Source organism: Anolis sagrei, chromosome 1, assembly GCF_037176765.1.
Source record: "Anolis sagrei isolate rAnoSag1 chromosome 1, rAnoSag1.mat, whole genome shotgun sequence".
NCBI lineage: Eukaryota > Metazoa > Chordata > Lepidosauria > Squamata > Dactyloidae > Anolis > Anolis sagrei.
In genome coordinates, this window is record NC_090021.1 from 275,865,040 (window position 1) to 275,882,604 (window position 17,565).

The following is a 17,565-nucleotide window of genomic DNA, read 5'->3' on the forward strand; positions in this document are numbered from 1 at the left end:
AAATAGGCGCAAAGGTGCTGTGGCCATATCGACATTGAAGTCACATTAACTGCCATACTTCAATGCTGTGGAATCACGAGAGCTGTAGTTTTACAAGGTCTTAAGCTTTCTCTGTCCCAGAGCCCTTCCACATAGCCATATAACCCAGAATATTAAAGCAGAAAATCCCACAATATCTGCTTTGAACTGGATTATATGAGTCTACACTGCCATATATTCCAGCTTAAAGCAGAAAATGTGGGATTTTATTCAGCCGTGTGGAAGGGGCCACAGAGTGCTGGTAAGTCGCCAAGGATTTCGTAATATTGAGCCATTGCAGCTAAAGCGGTATCAAACTGCATTAACTGGACAGTGTAAAGGCACCATATAGCAGCAGCAGCACCAATGATGATGATGATGATGATGACGATGACATTCCGCCCTTCTCCCCTAGGGGACTTATCACAGCATTTACATACACAGGAAAACTTTCAGTGCCTTTACAATATACAATGAGACACACAAGCACAAAGAAAGGCAAAGGCGTCTCCTTTCATTTCCGGCTTCTGGAGGCAGTACTCATCTCTGTCTCTGGAGAGGTGCTTTCTCCATTTTCCTCCTTTGCCTTTTCCCGCCTAAGCGGTATCTATTTATCTACTCATTTTGGCATGTTTTCAAACAGCTAGAATGGCAGGAACTGGAGCTGACAGATGGACGCTCACTCCGTCTTCCAGCCCGACCTTCAGGTCAACAGTTCAGCAGCACAAGGGTTTAACCCATAGAAGCTATGCGACCCAAAGAAGCTAAATAGGCACAAAGGAGACAAGTTCATTGGAAAGAGGGTTGTCCAGTCAAATCTTTTGAAAAATGAATACGCCTGACAGATTGAGAACAGCAGCAACAACCAAATCAACCTGTTAAAAACGAATCCTGTCGAAATGGCTGGTTGAGAACGGATCTCTTTTCCCTAGTCGAGGTTTAAAAAATAAAATTCAGGGGGAGCAGAGTTGGCAGTGCAGAAAAAATACGAGAAATCCCCCCAATCGATACTTTTTTGTATGGAGGAGACAAATTCCAAAGAAGAACTTTCCAAACTTCAGAAGGTTCTTTATCTGGAAAAGGATTGGGTAATATTTTTGTGAGTTTAAAGGACGCTTGTTTACGGAGAAAGGAGGAGAAACATCGCCCCCCTGCCCCGGAACGAAAGGGTAAAGAATCGGATTGAGTGCAAAGATTCAGAAATCAACACAGATTGGCAAGACCATCCCAGTTCAAAACCTTCTTGAGATCTTGGGGAAGAAGATAGAAAACAAACAAGGGGGTGGGGGGTGGGGGGTGGGGGGTGGAAGCAGACGAAAAATGTCAAACTGTCGCCCTTTGCGATCCTTAGGTTGGGGAGGAAGACGAAGAAGGCAGAACCGAAGTCTCACCCACGCGCACAATCCACCCGGAAGTTGTTGCGCGCAAACCCTACAGCCGTGGATAGAAACGGTGCAGAAAACCTCCCTCTAAATTATATATATTTTAAATATTTTTTTTTAAAAAAAACAAACTAAAACACAGGGGAACTCCAGATAAGAAACGATCAGGAACATCTAATCACCTCTCAACAAAGGAATTTCCCAGGCAGTAACAAGTTACGCCTAAAAACTGTCAGGCCATCAAATACTAATCAAGGCGGCCAATTGAAACATTCACACCCAGCTCCAACAGACAAAAGTTCTTTCTCCCACCCTGGGCCTTCCACAGATATATAAACCCAATTTTCCTAGTTTCCAACAAACCTCACAACCTCTGAGAATGCCTGCCACAGATGCAGGCAAAACGTCAGGAGAGAATGCTTCTAGAACATGGCCACACAGCCCGAAAAACTTACAACAACGGTGCAGAAGCCATTTCGTTTCTATGGGATCTGTGCGCTCCAGCTTGGATGACATCGGGTTTTTGGTATCCCTAGGTATCCCCTCTCTGTGCCTTCAAGACTTTTCTGTTTTATGGAGTCCTTAATCCCTACCTGAGGGTTTTCTTGGCAAGATGTGTTCCAAGGGGTTTGCCTTCATTTGAGGCTGAGATAGTGGGATTTGCCCAAGGTCTCCCAGTAGGTAATCATGGCCAAGCTAGGGACTTTCAGTGCATCTACTTCAGACATTGGCAAACTTCGGCCCTCCCTCCGGGTGTTTTGGACTCAACTCCCACAATTCCTATTAGCCGAGGCTATTAGGAATGGTGGGAGTTGAAGTCCAAAACCCCTAGAGGGCCCAAGTTTGTCCATGCCTGGTCTGGAGCCAAAATCTTTCAGCACAAATCTTTATAAAGCTGCTCAGAAACCAACCTTTCTGCATTCAGTTGGGTTTCCAACGCCCCCCCCCCCCCGTCTACTCAACAGATCTGTACATTTGGATGGAGTGGTGTTGCTTGTCTCCCATTCGCCCTGAGAGAACTCTAAGGACAGAGGCAGGTCCATCCAAGTGGGGTTAGGCGACTAGTCACTACCAACCATATGAAACCCGGTGTCACCGATTATATTTCAGAAAAGGCACTGGCAAAATTACTTCCCAGTATCCCTTGCCTAAGTACTTCATCACACTCGGGAATGAATCAACTTTAAAGCCGGTTTCTGCCTCCTGCAGAATTCTGGGGTTTGTAGTTTAGTTATGCTGTTAAAGGCTCCTCTCTAAAATACAAACCCCAGAATTCTGCAGGAGGCAGCAACAGGATCTAAAGTGGATTCATTCTCTAGTGCAGTGGTTCTCAACCTGTGGGTCCCCAGATGTTTTGGCCTTCAACTCCCAGAAATCCTAACAGCTGGTAAACTGGCTGGGTTTCTGGGAGTTGTAGGCCAAAAACACCTGGGGACCCACAGGTTGAGAACCACTGCTCTAGTGTGATGAGGTCCTAAGAGGTCCCTATGAAATGAGGTCCCTATGAAATTCATGGGGAGGAGGCTACCTAGCAACGCCTTGGTCTGCTCCACCAGGGATACCAGCACCTGGGAGAGTGAGAGATTGCTTGGGAGTAAGAACTCCCAAGAGCAGATCCCTCTGGTTTGGAGAAGCTGGGTTCAGCCTCACTTTTGCAATAACCAACTATGCTCTCCTTGGATGAGATGAGTTTCGAATGACCAGAGCATGAGATTCCACGGGAAGAACAACAACAGACACAAACCTGAAGCAGGGGAGTTCCATCTTGTTGAGGTGGATTTAAGTGACCTGTTGTAATGGTACTTTGAAATACATTTGCTTCTGGGTGTGAGTGCTTGGATGGGAGGACACCAATGGATACCAGGTGCTGTAGACTCTATTCCAGAGGAAGGAACAGGCAAAACCACCTCTGAGTTTTCCTTGCCTAAGAAAAACCTATGAGATGCACAGGGAAGTGGATTAGCGACTTGAAGGTACAGAATATGAAGGTTGGGCCGGGATGTCCCAGGTCGATGAGTTGGGGAGGAAGAATGTGTTTTATTCTAAAAGATCCGGGTTCAAATACTCCTCTCGGGCTCTTGGCCAGTCTAGGGCTGCATCTGGACAAGCCTTGAATGATTCAATGCTATGGAATCACGCGGGTTGTAGCGTTACAAAGTCTGTAGCCTTCTCTGCCACAGAGTGCTGATTCCTCATTAAACCACAACTCCCAAGATTCCATAGCACTCAGCCATGGCATTTATAATGGGATCAAACTACATTAAGAGCAGATGCACCTTGAGAAAGGCAAAGGGGAAATTCTACAGGTTCTTGTGGGTTTTTTCGGGCTATAGAGCCATGTTCTAGAGGCATTTCTCCTGACGTTTCGCCTGCATCTATGGCAAGCATCCTCAGAGGTAGAGGTCTACCTCTGAGGATGACCTCTACCTCTGAGGATGCTTGCCATAGATGCAGGCGAAACGTCAGGAGAAATGCCTCTAGAACATGGCTCTATAGCCCGAAAAAACCCACAAGAACCTAGTGATTCCAGCCATGAAAGCCTTCGACAATACAGGGAAATTCTACAATTATGTTATCAATACCACACATTGGAGTTGACTTGAAGGCTCATATGATCACACGTATATCTGCATGCATGTATGTGCGCCAGTGTATTTGTTACCAAAGGCAGTGGGTCCCCAGATGCTTTGGCCTTCAACTCCCAGAAATCCTAACAGCTGGTAAACTGGCTGGGATTTCTGGGAGTTGTAGGCCCAAACACCTGGGGACCCACAGGTTGAGAACCACTGACTTAAGGCATACCTTTAAAGCAGCATTTCGTTTTGGTTGGATCTACACTGCTCTATATCCCAGGATATGATCCCAGATCATCCACTTTGAACAGGATTATATGAGTCTAGACTGCCAGATAATCTGGGATAAGCAGAATCTGGGATCAGATCCTGGGATATAGGGCAGTGTAGATCCAGCCACAGATTCTGTTCTTATATCTAGATCTTGGAGGAGTTACCTTTTTTGGATTGCCACTCTGCAGTGCCACCGCCTTGTTTGGAGAGTCTAGGAGTCCAAAAAGGGAAAGGTCCCCAGCCCAGTTCCCCCTGCCCTTCTTAGCCTTGTCTCCCAAGGAGAGATTCCTCTCTGCTGCTCTCTTCCGCTCAGAAGAGAGACGCGACTCTTTTGCTACCTTGGCCCTCGCTCGCGGCAGGAATGCCACTCTTCTTCTTTCTTTTTTTTTTTTTTTTTGAGTTCTCTCCAACGCGGAGGAGGCTTCTCCTCCTTGGGCTTCTGCTACCTGACACACGAGACCCCAGGCCACCTATTTTTGCCACCACGCGGCTGCGGGTCCTGGCAGGAGGAGGGGCGCGCGGCCTTCGGGGCCCTCAGCTGCCCACGCGTGGCGCTCCGCGTGCACCTTTGTTTGTGTGTCGACCCTCCCTTAGCAACACAACGCAGGCGCCACTCAACCCTTGGCCTCAGCAGAGATGTTTCTGGCCGACCCCAGAACAACAAATGAGCTTTTAAGGCTGGGAGCACTGGAGGATGTGTGTCTTCACTGAGGAGGTGTAGGGCATACACTGGTGTCGGGAGACGCATTTTATCTGATCACCGAGTCAACTTGCAGATGTAGGGATGGTGTGGCCCTCCAGATGTCTCTAGATTGTGATTCCCAGCATTCTTCGTTATTCATTAGACTGGACAGGGCAGCTGGGAATTGCAGTACAACATCTGGAGGGCCCCATGAATCTCAACCTGTCCATGTTCAAATGATGCAGTTTGTGGTCAGCAAGCCACAGTCCTGTGCAAGAAAATTGAGCTCTGGAAATCCTGTAGTCATATATTGCCCTGTCATATATTGCCCTGTGAGATGCTCTAGCTCAGGCATGGGCAAATTTCGGTCCTGCAGGTATTTTGGACTTCAACTCTCACAATTCCTAATTGCCGGAAGGCTTTTAGGAATTGCGGGAGTTGAAGTTCAAAACACCTGGAGGGCCAAAGTTTGCACATGTCTGCTCTAACATATTTCAGAGGAAGGAACTGACAAAACTACTTTTGAGTATTTCTTGTCTAAGAAAAACCTTTGAAGTTAATATGATCACCAAAAGATTACTAGAAGGCACATGCATACATACATATATGTACACAGACACACCTGACCATGCACAAAAACAATTCCAAACTCCATTTCAACAGTCCTATACTTTTCCACAATATTACAGCATTTTGATGCCCCTTTAACTCCCATGGCCGCATCAAGGAACCTGTAGTTTCACAAGATGTTTGACATTTCTACAGGAGGATTCTAGTTCCTCCCAAACTTCAAATCCCAGGATTTCCTAGGATGTAGCTGTGGCAGATCAAGTGGAATCCAAGCATTATAACTCTGTAATGTGAAAAAGACTTTATGATGGGATAGTAAAAAACTGAATACTTTAGGAGTCTCCATGCCCCCCATCTCCTATTGCCTATTCAGGTCACATTCACTTTCAGGCCACACTCGCATACTACAAAATGTGTCTACATTTGTGTGTCCCTATTTTGGGAATCCATATTTGGAATCAATTTCTTACTGAACCAAAATATGTGCTCAAAAAAGCAGAAAAGAATTTATCACCAAACTCACTGTTTAAAATAATGTCTAACATACTTCCAAGTAAGTCTCACTGCATTCGATCAGGCTTCTTCTGATGTTAATGTATTGAGAGGAACAGAAGTTCATTCAAGGTTGGAATGGCAAATAGGTAATTCCATCAACATGGCCAGTTGTGACTGATTATGGGAATTGCAGTCCAAAAACATCTGGAGGACCATATCATTAACGAATGATGTGAAGTTGTCATGCTTGGTGTGATAGAAGGACAATGGGCTAAAGTCTTCCAAGGTCACATTGATCTTCTGATGTTTTGAAAATCCAACTTCATGCCCTCTGGATTCTGTCCAAACACTTGCTTCCATCCAATAGGAATTTCTCCATAGGGATGGAGGCTACTCCTGTCAGACATGTTGACTCAGAACTATGAGTCATTAATCCAAATCAACTATTAGCCCCATCTGGAGTAGATTCATTTGAATGAATAAAACATACATGTGGGTTGGTTTGCCTATTGCCCATTGATTCATTTGATCTAATTGAAACTAAAAATTGGGTTTAAGGCATTGAGTTAATTCAAGTACATAATTATAGGACTCTGGCTTTGTAGATTGTTAGGGATGTAGGATATACCTCTGTTCTCTACTTCTACACTAATTGGCAGAACATAAAAATGGATTTGCTACATTGGTCCAGCTTGTCTAGTAGACATCTGGAGAAGCTTACAGAGATGAGGAATGCGAGACTCCTGAAACTGCTGAACTGCAACTCTTATCAGCTCCAGCTAGCATAACCAGTGGTGAATGCTGATAGAATCCAAAATCTATACCTGTCCAGTTGTATGTTTCTATTGGTTATGGAGTATCAGAATCCCTCAGTGGCCATGCTGGGTGAGGATTTCTATGAATCATAATCCAAAAAATATCCCCTCTCCAAAGCTCTCATTCCCACCATTTGATAGAGTTTCTCTGAACAGAGTGATTCAACTATTGCTCAACTAGTAGGACTGCATAGGTGTCATCAGGCTAAGGATGATATTGACTATTGAATTGATCCATTGCAATATCTCCTGATTGTCATGTTTTGTGTGTAGAAAATCTCCACCTCATTATGTATTTTCCAGACATGGTCAGAGAGGACTCCTGCCTGAAACCCTGGAGAGCTACCGCCAATCACAATAGGCCAATTTCCCTCAATTTGGTGCTGACTAGATGTTTTGGAATCACAACTGCTGAGGTTTCTGACCATGAGACTCTTAGATTGATGCAAATTATTGGTAAGAGATTACCTTTCCTTTCATTTTGTTCTATTTCCTTCATTATGGAAATAAGGACTTTTAGTTACCAAACTACTCTGCTATCCAACATATCCTTTTTCACCCACTTATTCCAAACAATTCAAATCTCAATCACAGCAAAGTGGACGTGCTGAAACCAAGTCACAAAACCCAGCTCAGACCAGATTTGAAATTAGGTTTTCATATATCTGAACTCAAGTTCCTAGCCAGTATACAGTGGCTAATCCTTATTACAGAAAAAACCTTCCTAGGATATTTTGCTTCCAAAAGATTAACAAAGCAATTCTTTCTTCCCACATAGTGCAGAAATTGTTGATGAACATATTTGATATGGTGAGGAATGTGTGTCATCTTTAACCAGTGCTATTGATTACATCGACATGAAATGGGCTATTCAAGCAGGAATGGAACATCGTGATTTGGGTACAAGTTGGAAGACCCTGAATGTAAGTCAACAAAGAGGTCCAGTTGGAATAAAATGGGCCAACATCCAAATGATGTCTTTATGATTCAGGACATTGCAGCCCAACATCTGAAAGACCACATGATCCCCAACCCTATCCTAATAGGCAATATCAACAAGCAATGTCCCCCAGTTGATTTTCTGCTTTTCAAACACCCTTTTAAGAAAAATGTGGCATTATGAAGCATTACTAAACACGAGGATACAAATAATAGAATGGCTATGTATTTAGCTGTTCATTTATTATGACAAATCATGATTCCTTCTTTGGGGTACTTGTCGACTTTCCAATGATCATTGGAAAGTCAACAAGTACCCCAAAGAAGGGATCATTGTTCATACTTTGGCCAGGGATTTCCAGTGCTTCAGACCCAGAAGCTGCTTGGTTGGCAAGTTCTATTTATAGTTGGCAAGTTCAGTTTATAACACTGTTTTCATTCTCCAGTTTCAGACATCAGGTTGGAGTTCTTGCTTGGTACATAAATGTGACTCTGGAAATCGAGGGTTGCTTTGTAAAAGGTGCTTCACTTTGACTAGTGATTTTATAACCAGTCCATCATTTGAAAAAAATAAAACCATTCACTTGGCATTTCACCTTTCTTCTATTGGAGGGTTCAACATAGCTTAGAACAGAATACTGGACAGCCAAAATCAACATACTATTAAAAACAATTCAAAAGCAATTGACTAAACAAGAATATATATCAAGAAGTGCTGAATCAAAACCAATTTAAATCATATTGGCAAAAGGGCAAAAGTACACTGCTCTAATTAACAAAATGTCCCCTAGTAACTGAAGCCAAAAACCTGTCTAAGATCTCTGTCCTCTGGCAGAAGTAGAAGAAAAAGAGGGCCAATCTAATCTTCTTGGGGTGTGGGTTGGTTCAACAGCCTAGGACCAGCTCTTGAGAAGGCTTCCTCATATGTCCTTGCCATACAGAACTGCTGAAAGGCTGGGATCAATAAATCCCCCATCCACAAGATGCCAGAACTTTGGGAGACATCATCTTTCAGATACTCTGGATCTATAGGTTTATAGGTCATGACACACTGTTTGGATTGTGCCCTGGTAGTTAGTGAAGCTGTTGCATCAGCAGAGTTATAATTTTCTTCGAAGCAGCCCTGGTTAACAGTCTGACTGCAGAATTTTGGTCTCCCTGAATTTTCCAAACATTGTGCAAAAGCATCCCCCCTTAGGGTGTGTTCTAATAATCCAATCTGAATGTATTTATTTATTTATTTATTTACTCTCTATATATTCTGCCTTTCTCTGCCCTGAAGGGGACTCAAGGGGGCTTACATAGAGGCAATTACTGAATGCCTTAAAACACATACAATTCAAAAATTAAATTAAATTAAATTAGATTAAAATTAAAACGTATTAAATATTTAAAAATATTACATTACATATTAAAATCATGCCATCCATAGTCATAGTCCAGGTGTGTATCACTACAACCAGATCTGATAACTCCAGGAATGAGAACAACTGTACAAATGCACTCCCAGTCACTGTGGAACCCCTTCAACTGATAAGAAGCAATCACTTTCTTGTCTGGTCTATGATTAATTTGTTCACTCTCATCTAGCCTCTTGCTGACCATTGAAACTGGTTTGTCATTGAAATGGCTTTTTTTCAGAATTAAACGGGAAAGATACACAAATGTTGAGTGTGGGGTTGTCATACTGAAAACTGGGGAGGCCTCTCATATTTGAATTGTTGTTCAGATGAAGGATTTCAGCCACTGTTATTTGTTAATGGGCTGCATGAAAGCAACACCCTTTAGAACCCCCCCTCCCCTTTATACAACCATTGAAGATGCAGGAACTCTCTCCAGTTTTCCAGTCTGGCAGCTCTAGAACTTGAATGTCAAGAAGATTATTATTAGTAGTATTTAGTAGTATTGAATCCGCAAAGCCCAGAAAAATTGACCTAACAGATTCATGCACATAAAAATTTTATACAGGGCAGAACTGAATCTTGAGTGACTTGTAGACCAATGCTCAAGATGCTGAACAGGAATGTCCTAGACACCAGCACTAGAATGACTATAAAAGTTCCTTTTCAAAGCGGTGGCCCAGGTGGGTACAATGACTAAGGGCATCAAAAGCCATTGAAACATCCAACAGACATAACAACACATGTCCCCTTCACATATTCAGCTCTAGGCATAGGTCATACACCAAGATGACAAAAACCATCACTGTCATAGACTTAGGCTTGATACCAGATTGGAATGGGTGACATTGGTAATTTAAATCGGTGTTTCCCTATGTGCTTCCAGCTCCCAGAATCCCTTATCATTGTCCAAAACAGCTGAGGCTAACCTCAAATTCTAACCTGGAAGGTTAGAATTTGGAAATCATTGATCAGGATAATCAATCATATCCACAAACAGTTATTAAACAATTCATATCTGGGCTGAAGGCTGGGCTTTAGCACAGCTGGTTAATCACCTGCAGCAATGCATCTCACCAGTTTGAAGTCCAGGTTGGCTTGAACCGACTTTCAGCTCAGCTTACTGTCCACCTAAGCAATTTGAAAACAGCTGAGTAGAGAAATTAAGCACCACTTAAACAGGAAGGTATTTTATGGCACCATAAAAGAAATACCAGGAAAAAATGCTGTAAGGAGGAAGTCTGTGATCAAGTCTCTTCGTCATAGAGGATGGAGCAACAACACCCCCCTGTGGCCAGAATCGAGCACAACCTCCAGAACTCAGAAGCCAACATAATACCTTTATCTGTTGTCTGTTCTGTCTGTTTAATGGCATTGAATGTTTGCTGTGTATGTGTTCTGTGATCCACCCAGAGTCCCCTTCAGGGTGAGAAGAGCAAAATATAAATACTGTAAAAAGAAAAATCTTGAACAGCTAGTGCCTTAAGTTAAGAAGGCATATTAGGTAGTGGTGATGCATTCAACTTGTTTGAATTCAGAAGTCTTCCTCTTTTGGAAGTCAGTGAAGATAAGGAGACAGACCTTGGGAGAATGACCTGGCCTTTTTCCTGTCAGTTGAATGAGATCTCCTACCCCAGAGGAATAGAGACCTTGGCCAGGAAGGAGAGCAGTATAAGCTAATTGATCACCCTGGGTTCCTTATTGGCTTGCTGAATGGACAAGGGGCAGGGACAAGGCAAGGTCTAGTTGCTCTGGTTGGTCAATAAGGACGGCAGAGATTAATCATGGAGCCTGGTCTGAGAAGACCAGTGTCACCTTCTTGAAGGTCAGAGGCAACACTGGTGGTTCTGGTCCTGGCTGGTTTGCCCAGTTATGGCCTTTACTACCCTTTGGGGACATGGCTTCATTCTTTCCAGGGAACCAAGGCAAAAAAATTGTGTTTGTGTGTGTGGGGTAGGACAGCTTGTAGCAGGCTGACGCTGGAAGGCATTTGCCTTTCCTTTCCAGCCTGCATTTGGGCACACCTGTCATGGAATGGAAACCCAAAGCCTGCAAGCTGAGCCAGGGAGAGAGAAGAAGGGTTGAAAGGGAGGAGGGTAATCAAACACATAGAAAAATGCACTTGGATTGTGTATAGCTGTTGTACTGCTTTTCTATGACCATGCTATTTCCACCCAAGTAAAGGGTGTTTCAAAAGAATGGACTCAATTTCAAAGAGGTATATTTCACAATGGCAACGTGTTACACAAAAAGTTACTCATGGTTTAATAAGTTATCAAGTTATCAAGTTTTACTAACCAGTTTGAGCCAGAAACAAATCTTAAAAATATCTCCACAAATGGAGGATATCTCATTAGATCTTCTGTTGTGAGTCCAACAGGCATGTAGGGGGGGGGGGGGGCTCGAGGGGCTTTAGCCCCCCCCCCCCCCGAAATTCTCATGGTGGTTTGCGAAAAAGCCTTACTGGTGCATTATTTAGGCTGTTATGTTTATTCATATCATGATCTGATCACCATACTCAATATATCCCATATGCATGGGGGTTTTGGGGTAATGATACAAAAGGTTTGCTAGGCTAGACCCTCATTCACTCAGACTCAGCCCCCCCCCCCCCCCGAAACTCAGCCCCCCGAACCCCCCCCCCCCCGTGAAAAAAATCAGCCCCCCCCCAAACGAAATCCTGGCTACGGGCCTGGTTCACTATCTTGTGAATGACCAAGGCTAGGGGCTCTTTGTACACCGGGAGAGGCATCTGGCAGAAATCATTTCAAAATGTATACCTCATTCTTTCAAGTGGCAAGAGTTTCATTCATGGGCGGTTCCTGGTTGCACAGATATGGCAATTTCAACTCAGCTCCATCTTTTGGAACCACCCTTTATTACTGTCCTATGTGTGGTGTGACTTCAGTCTTCCTGTATTGCTTTGTTTGTCTTGTTGTATTGTCTGTGTTTATTTACTTTTTTATTGGCTGGATTGAAGTTGCATTTTTTTAAAAAAAATTAAAAATGTATAAAGGTGCAATCAATTTATGGCAAACCTCCAATTTTCAAAGGGGAAAAGAAAAACCAATGCAGTTTGACATCATTGGTTGATAGGGAAAAACAGAACCAATGCAGTTAAGAGCTATGGTGGCGCAATGGATTAAATCCTTTTGTGTCTGAACTGCTGACTTGAAGGCCCAAACTACTGACCTAAAGGCAGTTCAATCCATTAGCCCATTAGTCAGCTCCAGTTCCTGCCAACCTAGCAATTTGGAAACATGTAATGTGAGTTGATAAATAGGCACCATTTCAGTGGGAAAAGGCAAAGGGATACTTCAAGCAATCTTGCCGGCTATACAATCAGGAGAGGACAAGCACCTCCCCAGAGCCAGAGATGAAGTACTGCTTCCAGAAGCCAGAAATGAAAGGAGGAGCCTCTTCCTTTGTTTGTGTTTGTGTGTCCCATTGTATAGGATTGTAAAGGCATTGAATGTTTGTCTATGTATGTAAATGCTGCAATCAGCTCTGAGTCCCCTAGGGGAGAAGGGCAGAATATAAATAAAGTGTATTATTATGATCAGTAAACTGCCATGGATCAATGCTATGGTACTATGGATGTTGAGGTTTTAGAAGGCTTTTAGATTACTTTGCCAAAGGGTTCTGGTGCCTTATCAATCTACAAGTCCCAGGATTCTATACTTGAGCCATAGATTCATAGAGTTGGGAGAGGCCTCGTGGGCCATCCAGTCCAACCCCCTGCCAAGAAGCAGGAAAATCGAATTCAAAGCACCCCCTACAGATGGCCACCCAGTCTCTGTTTCAAAACTTCCACCACATTCCTGCAGCAGAGAGTTCCACTGCTGAACAGCTCCCACAGTCAGGAAGTTCTTCCTAACGTTCAGGTGGAATCTCGTTTCCTGTAGTTTGAAGCCATTGTTCCTCGTCATAGTCTCCTGGGCAGACTAGCAATTAAAGTAGTGTCAAACTGCATTCATTCTACAGTGTTATTTGCTTTCTTCAGACAAGGAATACGCAAAGGTGGCTTTGCTTCTGAAACAGCCTACAGCACCTGATAATCCTTAGCAGTCCCCCATCCAAGTACTAACTAGGGCTGACCCTGCTTAGCTTTCAAGATCTCGCGGGATCTGTTGTTTTTTGGGCTAGCGTCCGTCAAACGTCTTCGCAGGCTGAACCTGCTCAAGGAAGGAAGGAAGGAAGGGAGGGAGGGAAGGAAGGAAGGAAGGAAGGAAGGAAGGAAGGAAGGAAGGAAGGAAGGAAGGAAGGAAGGAAGGAAGGAAGGAAGGAAGGAAGCTGAGCAAATGCTCAGCTCCTGTGCTGAGCATTTGCTTGGGAGTTTGGTCCCACCGAAAATAAGCACGGCTTACTTCCCAGTCAAAATGGCTTAGGAGCATACTTAATTGCGAGTTTTTTTTCTTTCTTTTAATGGCTCAAATGGTTCAATATGCTTGCAGGAAGCGTTGAAGTGATAGGGATGCTTCCACTGACTCAACGAGGGCGATTTATTTCTGAGTCAACTCGATTAGGTTTTGCGCAGTTAAGGCTGATAAGTGCTAAATGGTCCCATTAGACGCCGAGTTTGCACCCTTCCTTCGAGGAAGGCTGGGTCCAGCCATTCCAAAAAGCCCTTCGCTTCGCAGGAGAAGCCTTTCCAGGATGGGAACTGGGTTTCCCGAAGCCGGAAGATAATTTCAAGAAAATCTTATTTTCCAAGCTGGTATAAACTGGAGGGCGCGCTTCAAGCCACTGGCAAAATAAAATTAAAATAATAACAGGTTGCAAATCCCTATAGACAATTTTTCCAGTATCGAAAGCGAATGACTAATGTGTTGAAGAGCCAAATAGACCCTGATGTGCTTTCTCCATTATGGTTGCAATTTTATAAAGAGACCACTTATAATTAATAATTAATAATCAACAATTAACGATTAATAATTCAATTAAAATTAATAATTCAGTCGAAAATTAATAATTAATATTTTTGTGACTTGGGAAACTGCAAGTCCTTCTGGTGTGAGAGAATCGGTCGTCTGCAAGGACGTTGCCCAGGGCACGCCCAGATGTTTTGATGTTTTACCCTCCTTGTGGGAGGTTTCTCTCATGTCCCCGCATGGGGAGCTGGAGCTGACAGAGGGAGTTCAATCCGCTCTCCCAGATTCGAACCACTGACCTGTCGGTCAGCAGTCCTGCCAGCCCAAGGGTTTAACCCAGTGGTTCTCAACCTGTGGGTCCCCAGATGTTTTGGCTTTCAACTCCCAGAAATCCTAACAGCTGGTAAACCGGCTGGGATTTCTGGGAGTTGTAGACCAAAATACCTGGGACCCACAGGTTGAGAACCGCTGGTTTAACCTATTGTGCTAATTAACAATTAGCAATTAGTAACTACTTATGAGTAACTTACTCCATGCAGTCATGCCGGACACATGACCTTGGAGGTGTCTACGGACAACGCCGGCTCTTTGGCTTAGAAATGGAGATGAGCACCACACCCCAGAGTCGGACACGGCTGGACTTAATGTCAGGGGAAAACCTTTACCTTTAACCACTAATAATAAATAATTATTAATTAATACTTACTAATTAACACTTAATACTGTGATGCAAGAAAAAAGAAAGACAGAAATAAGGAGCCTGTTAGGCAAAACAAAATCACATTAAGACTTAAGGACCTTAATGAGCATTGCGTCTCTCTTTAAAAAGAAACGAGCTCACGTTAATGGAACGAGTTAGGGAGGCAGTGATTGTGTTATCACGTCGTGAGACCCCCCCCCCCCCAACCCTTCGTTAACCGAATCGTCCCATTTGCAATGTCAAACTATCCGCCGCCATCAAATAGGAGCGGATTCTGGGTGTTCTGGAGCGGCGAGAGGAGGCAGGCACCCCCCGGGCTGCCTTTCTGCCCACGGAGGAGCCGATCGTCCCCTTGACTCCCGTGGGGGCTTCGGCTGAAGGTTGAAGGGCCTTCGACGTTGCAAGGGAACGGCGTTGTGATGAACAGCAGCCTCCCGGAGAGCCCCAAATGGTCCCTATGGGGATGATCACAAAGGATACAATCGCTTCAAGGTCGTCTTGCTATTATAAGGTTAATTTCTCGGCATCCGCCCTATTTATACCGCGGGGACGCCACTCTCCTTACTATTTATTCTCCCCTCATCATCATGTTTCATTGACCGACGGAGCGCTTCATTAGCTCTCTCGGAATAGCCGGGCCAGAAATAGGGGGCGAGGTATTATTTACAGTTGCCTTGTCAATATTCAGGCCGGGCTATTTTCGAGGCCCTGGGCCTTCTATGGGATGGTAGGAAAAAGGGGGCGGGGAAGGGGAGACTCTCTCTCTCTCTCTCTCTCTCTCTCTTTCTCAGCGGTAAGATCAAGCTGGCTTCCCGTTTGTGTAATGGGAAATCAGGCCCATAATTATAACCAGGTAGGCAATAAATGTGAATGCCGAAGACGTCTTAACTATCAAGCAGTGGGGAAGATAATCTGGAGCAGATGTCCCATCTCAAGGGTGGGAGGAGAAGAGGCAAATCTCCCCCCAAACTCTACAAGCCACCTTTCTTTCATCCTTCTTTAACACAGCTATAGGTGGGCGGTGAAGGGATCTCCTTGTATTCCTCCAGGGATAGCTGTTTCCCTCATCCAGCCTTGTGGCATTTCACCACAAGCCTCTGAAGATGTGGGCTGGAGTGATGGGCCCTAACACATTGTTATAGCAGGATTATTTCATTTTAACTGCCATGGCTTTTGGGGTTTACACTCTGGTAAAATTCTTCAACTGCAAATCCCATTTTGGAAAATGACATTCCTAACCTTTTGAGAAAACCAGGAATCTTTTGGTAAGGCATGACTTTGCTAGAGATTGTAACCTTTTGCAAAGTATGATCTTCCTGAGAAGACTTGAAAACTCACTTGTTGTTGTTATTGCTTTTACAGTTGTATTTGGGGTCACCTCATGTAAGCCGCAGAGATGGTAGCGGTGTACAAATAAAGGATTATTATTATTATTATTATTATTATTATTATTGAGTCAACCTTCCCCATAGTGGTAAATATCTACTAGTATTCATGCAAAGCAATTAGGTTTCTCAGCTGTTAGACTGATATACCTAGGAGAGGCATTCATTTAAGATTTCCCCTGACCCACTTCCTGTGGACTGAGAGGAATGAAACTTGCCACAGTTATTAGTCCTTCTCTACATAGGTGCCACCTAGGGACACACATTCTCCCATCTTTTTAAGCAACTGTAAACACCTTGCTTGTGGGAGTCTACAGGTTGCTCCAAAAGCCAGCTGTGACTTCAAAAATCAGAGTCTCATCATTTTGCCCTTCAAAAATAGCCCTTCAAAAATAGCTTCATTGTTGGAGCCCCCAGTGGCACAATGGGTTGAACCCTTGTGCTGGCAGGACTGAAACTGGGGAGAGCATGGATGAGCTCCCTTGGTCAGCTCCAGCTGCCCATGTGGGGACATGAGAGAAGCCACCCACAAGGGTGGTAAAACATCAAAACATCCAGGTGACTCCTGGGTAACATCCTTGCAGATGGCCAATTCTCTCACACCAGAAGTGACTTGCAGTTTCTCAAGTAGCTCTTGACATGGAAAAAAAGAGGTTGGAAAGAGGTTGAAGTTGTGACTTCAGAAATCAGTGTCTCATCATCTAAAAAATGCTCACCCTTCAAAAATAACTTCATTGTTGGAAAAAGGTGGAAGTGCGATGGTGCAAGATCAGATGAATAAAGGGGATGCGGTAGAATTTCAAAGGAGCATGCTTCTATGTGGGCAACATGTGAGTTGTGAACTAGTGCATTGTCTTGCAGAAGGTGGACACACTGGTGAGCATGCCACATCTCTTGATTTTGATGGCCTCCTGCAATTTCCACAGCAGTGAAGCATAGTATTCCCCAGTGATCATGGTACCCTTTGCTAGGAAATCCATCAATACTACTCCATGCTGCTTCCAAAATACTGTGAGCATGACTTTGCCTGCCAAGAGTTGGAGGCAGTGAATCATGATGCTTCCATTGCATCAACTGGACTTTAGTCTCAGGATCATAGTGGACCCAGCTTGTATCCTGTGTGATCAGTCTGCTGAAAAAAATCCTTCTGGTTTCCATGGCCCATTGTCAATAGAGTCTGAGAGCATTCAATTTGTTCCTGCTTCTGGAAAGGTGTGAGCAGCAGGGGGACACAGCGAGGGGATACCTTATGCATGTGAAGATGGTCTTGGATGATTTTTTTCCACAGATCCCACACTAATCTTGACATTTTAGACTAGGTGGCAAATGATTATGCAGCGATTTTCCAAAATGGAGACCTCTACTTGCTGGATGGTGTGTTCTTCAATAGCAGAATGGTGTCACCCTGGAATTGGAGCTGTTTCCACCAAAGTCCAACCACATTTGAACTGATGATGCCAGT